Genomic DNA, 5,360 nt, shown 5'->3' on the forward strand with positions numbered 1-5,360 from the left:
AGGTACCCAAGCTTCTCACACGGTGACTCCGATTTCTCCCTTGAAACCAAGCAGTTCTGCTAAGGGAATGTCCCTTATCCTTAATTTAATCTTGCCTGAATTTGCCAGTATTCTTACGTATACGAACCTTCTTCCTCAGTTGCCCCCAATCAGTTCGGTCTCTACTTCGAGTGGCTCCTCGCGCCTTGCGCGTCGTGCATTGCTCGGTTCTCTTAAAAACCTACTCGGTGCTCTGCCAATGAGGGTTCCCGGTCTCAGAGCCTAAGTACTGAAATTGCCCCCACATCCAGTTTAAGGCTTTGACAAGAGGTGATTCTCAAAGCACTCCGGGATCCGCATACTTTTCTAGATCAAAGTCTTGTGGCAGTTAGCCAGAACTTGGATGCTTTGAAGGATCCTCTCCAGATCGTAAGGAATCTATCTGAAGAAAGTGGAATTTCCACTGAGGGGGAGGTGGATTCATCCTCCAAGCTTGAAGAGGAAATTAATATGACAGTGGGGCAAGTCGTTCTATGAAATAAAAGCTTTCGGGACAAGAAGAAAGGGTACCAATGAGACCATTAATGACTAGAGAGTTGTTAGTTCCATGGGGGCTTCCCCTTTCCTATTCAGCTTTGCCGCCACTCCTTAGACCTGATAAGATCTTCCCAATCCTTTTTTTCTAAAGCAGCCCAAATTGCTGGGATACCTCCCCTTCGACCATCGAAGTTCCTTCCACGGGAACCTGCGGTAGCCCCTCCCCGGGTTCGACATGTCTTGAAATACCTCTACCTCTAAAAAGGGCTCTACGGCCTGTATGAGTTCGTTAATCATAATGTCCTTTCTTTGTTAAATGCTCTCTTTTTCTTTTAAGAATGTAGATGGTTCTATCAACCTTTTCTATCTATCCTTAGAAGTTGGGCGAAATATGATATTAGCGTTGGTTTTTCCAACGAAACTAAGCACTATTTTTTTCTTTATCATTCGGAAGGCTCAGTCCCACACTCTGACTTCAATGGTGGGAACAACCTCCGCACTCCGGCGCTCCAATGAACAAAAGTTCTCCGCCTTACTTTATTTAGAATAGTGGTCGATCCCTCGGGAGTTACATTCGTAACTTAATGTTATGTTCACGTTCACGCGGTGATCTTATATCCAAGAGTACTACCCTGTACGTAGTCTATGTCTGGGGAGCATACTTGACAGGAGATAGACACAGGCGGTAGATAGGTCCCCCACTTCGATTCCTGCCCCGTTAGCATCTCCGATCCGAGATAAGGGATTACTCCGTTAGGTCTTTTCGGTCCGGAGCCGGCCGGTAATGACAAGTTCGAACACCAGGAGCGTTCTGATTTGATCAGACAGACTGCTTGAAAGAAAAGCAAACTCTCCAAATTGTTGACCAAGCTACACTAGCGGAAAATCTCTTATTCTTACCAGCCGGGTGGCGCGCAATGAAGACCAATCCGCGAACTAATTTATAACATCCAATGCCCTATCCCTCAAACTCGCAAGCTTGCGTCTCCGTCTTGGCTAGAATCCTTCCACTCTTTCTCCAACAAGCCACGCAGTCTCTTTAATACGATATATCATGCCTCCTAGCTTTCATGCATAGCAGACTTAGAAGCTGAAAGGTGATATAGCTGTACCCTCAACCCAAGCACTGACATTGAGAGAAGAGTGGAACGGGACTAGGCAACTAGTATGGGGCCCGGGATACTTATCAACTCATATCGGAGCAAGGTCACGACTGCTGAGACTGAGACCGCGTAAAGCAATACCGCATTCTCACCGGCAGACAGCTTCGTTCTTCTCTTCTTCCTCTTTCCATACGGTATCGATCGGCCGATCCTGTTATTATTTGCATAATTGGATTTTGTTTTACTTGGTGCGTATACTTCTAAAACAGGTAATCTCCTGGAATAGAAGTATAGGGCTCCCCATGCTTTGAGTTGGGTTTGCTAGGTTTTTCCTTTACCTGGTCAACACAACAAGGAAGTCCCCCGCGGATTACAGGTGAAGGTTATAAGAATGACGGGTAAGAATCGAAAGTCAGTGAGCCGGTGGGGCGCCTTTCTTCTCGCTCATTTAGAGTCCTTCTTGCTTTCGGGTATTAGTGCCTTACTATCTTCCACAAGAGTCCATTTAGAATTCGAGTCTTAAGCGGGAGAAATTGAAGGAAATTGAAAGCCTCCAACAAAGGACGATTCTCTTCCCCCTTCCCTTCTAGCCAAAGCAAGAAAGCAGAACTGACTTCCTAGGAGCCTCAAGCCAACCAGCGTAGGGAAGTATCAGTCGATTCGGGCAAGCAGCCTCAATCACTGGACTGACCTTTTAGTCCGACGAGTAGCACGGCACTAGAAGCTACTTACTTTCAAAAGCGTCAGGAAGTTGAAAGGATGGAGTCCGAGAGAATTAGACTTGCTTCTCTGAGTTGAATGAAGCAGGAAGAGTCCCGTTAGGTCAAATCCTGTATAGTGAGTCTAGTGATTGATGGAATAAGGGAACGTCTTTACAATGACTTAGTTCTTCCCAGCTTTAGAGAGCCCTAGCTGTTCAAAGATCCAATCCCAGTTGGCTAGTTTACAGTCGCCTAACACAAAGGTTTTTCTTGTCGGGAGTTGCCGCACCTTGTTGTTGCTGAGCTAGTGCCCGGAACCCCACTGGAGAAATGCTTAGTTTTCCTTTTCGTTTCTATAGCATTCCTGTTCTCAGTAATCCCAACGGTAGCGACAAAGCAAGAGGTGATGTAGCTGAGCTGTCACTTTTTCCTTGAGCGAGACTTTGTAGTTTCTTAAATTCTATATAAATAGTAAAAAAAGGGAAGCGTTAGTAAGTTTTTTTTTTGCATAATCTTCGAACGGAATGGAAAGGGCAAAAAAACTCCAACGACTAACTCTGGCTATACTATAGGGATGTGACAGAATTCCCTGGGAGAAATCCTACCGAGCCACTCTTATACTACTCCTTACCTCACCCCCTTCTCACTTAAAGGGCGAAGTCGCTTCAGCGAGTCTTAAGGCCAAAGAGTGATCTTTGAACGTTACTACGCATCCTTATTAATTAATAAATAGGTATAGTGTAAGGTAGGTTTGGGTATAGCAGGACTTGAACCTGCGACCATTAGGTTAAAAGCCCAATGCTCTACCAACTGAGCTATACACCCAAAATAGATAAGTAGTAAATAAAGATTGGTGCAGAAAAGACCTCTTCTCCTCATCATATTAAAGGGGCGCTGCTCTGTATGAGGCTCGTACTGCGGAGCAAGCGAAGAATAAGGGCGCGCGTTAGCACTCCTGCAAGAGGCCTTACTCAACAAGCGCACCTTTATTAGTAAGGTTGCCTGTTTCCACTCATTGAGGATTCTATCTACAAAAGAAGGTCAACGGAGGATACTCAAGTAGCTCTCACTGACACCATCTACGAGAAGGTGAGGTCGTCTTTCTTTCCGGCCGCTATACGGTTCGCCTTAAAGCCTTAAAGACGGAGAAAGGGAGGAGCTGTTATCTATGTAATTACGGTCTTTGTTGGCCGGTCGAGCACTCTCTTTTCTTTGCTTTGTCCAATAGAGTCCTACCAAACAAGACTGACTTCTGACCAACCCGCGAGGGGTTGTGAAGTTGGACCAGGTACGAAGAATGAATCTATATCTGTGTACGGTACGGAAGTAGCTGGCCGGCGGCCGCTCAACTGTTCGAGCGCAATACAGTGGTGGTTGGTTCCGATTCGACAAGGGTAGAATGCCTGGTCGAGGGTCCAGTACAGTAGGTAGCAGGCGTGTTCGTTTTGGCTCCCGAGCGAGAACGAGAAATAGGCGCTGCACCATTCTTGCTGCTATGTACGTGAACCTTGACTTGAGAGATTCATCCAATGGAACCCACACTAAAAGGAGGACCACACGGGGCTCGACGAAACAGAAAATAGAAGCATTAAGAAACTTCTTGGGGTTAGCAGTAAAAGAAAGAGCCCGGCATTCATTCATTTCTTCATTCATATTCATAGTTTAGTCTACTAAAATGAAAGAGGGACCAGCCTCATCGTGGTAATTATCGGACATCTCAGATCGTTCACCTCTAATGTGACACGTTCCCTCCCAGTTATATGATCAACGGGATCTGAAAGGCTACCAGATTTTTCTCTTTGGAAACAATTTTAACTAAAAGCTGGTTTAGTATGGGAGTTTTAGCATTTCTTTTACGTAATTTTTCATTGTACCTAGGAATGATTTAGTGTTTGTCGCTGACAATCTAATGGAAAGCGTCATGTGCTGTATTTGGATTCTTCTAAGGAATTGTGAAATGCTCGGGGGGGCGCGTTCTTGGTGGCAGCAGTGCGATAAACGCCGGGTCCCGGAAAAAGGTAAGATTACAGTCAAGGAAATCGCGAAGAGAGAGAGGATTCTGGGACGACCCGCCGACTCTATTTCTGGCATAAGTAACAAAAGCTGAATTCATAAAGTCAGAACCATAAATAGAAAGTGCTTTGAACAAGGTAGCAAAGAAAAAAGGGTCTAGCAATCTAGGTGCCTAGCCTTCTATGATTGGCTTTCGAACTTCTTCTTATTCTAAGCTAAGTAAATTCTAGTTTTGAACAGGACATTCTGTTCACACCACACCACACTCTGTCAAGCAAGAAAAGGGGCTAAGTAATGTCGAAATTTCTTTCCATAGGTTTTGCCTTTTGGTCCCTTTCAAATTGGGCCCAGGCCCGCTAGATCTTCGAGTGCAAAATGGATGTCGCTGTTAAGACAACTTTTCGATGTGATTGACCACACCAGATTTCATGCAACTGTGGCTTCTCATGAACGTTTTCATTTTCGGGGGTTGTAAAGTCTAGGTCTTGTGTTCCGGGGAAATTTATTGTATTAGTGGGTCGGTCATTAAACAAATTGAAATTGAAGGAGATGACGGTACGGCTATCTGATATCAGTCTTCACCAAAGCGAATGAAGAACAAAATCTTCCGTCCTGACAGATAAGGATATCCTTTATGTTCTGCTCCTAGGGAAGGCGGGGGCTCAAAAGTTTAGCGTACATAGTACTTAGGATCCCATCCGATTTTAAGATCTTTCGGGAATTCCTCTCTGAACTTGCCCCTTTTCTTTCATTAAAGACCTCTTGCTTCACTCCTTTGGACTTGGCAGTGCTTTTATATAGAAATAGAGTAGATCAGACCTTACTAACTAATAGAAAAATGATGATGTGAATTCTCGGGAGGCAAAAGAGAACAAAAAGACGGAGATAAGATCGGATCTGTCAACTATGAGATATCCTTCTTCCAAAGAGATAGGTAGGCCCGACAACACTTTCTATTCGATTTGTAGCAGCTTAGGGGATATAGGAATTTTATTTGTCTTTCATTTCGATCCCTTGATCCAACCTT

The 5,360-nt window shown here is 44.7% G+C and overlaps 1 non-coding gene across 1 annotated transcript; it reads right to left on the bottom strand.

Moving 5' to 3' along the window:
- Positions 1-3,072: 3,072 nt before the first annotated feature.
- TRNAK-UUU (transfer RNA lysine (anticodon UUU)) lies at positions 3,073-3,145 on the bottom strand. Its single transcript has one exon. It is a non-coding gene; the product is annotated as a tRNA-Lys (tRNA).
- Between the last annotated feature and the right edge of the window lie 2,215 nt (positions 3,146-5,360).

The sequence above is a fragment of the Arachis duranensis genome, unplaced genomic scaffold (genome assembly GCF_000817695.3).
Source record: "Arachis duranensis cultivar V14167 unplaced genomic scaffold, aradu.V14167.gnm2.J7QH unplaced_Scaffold_113018, whole genome shotgun sequence".
In the NCBI taxonomy this organism is placed as follows: Eukaryota; Viridiplantae; Streptophyta; class Magnoliopsida; order Fabales; family Fabaceae; genus Arachis; species Arachis duranensis.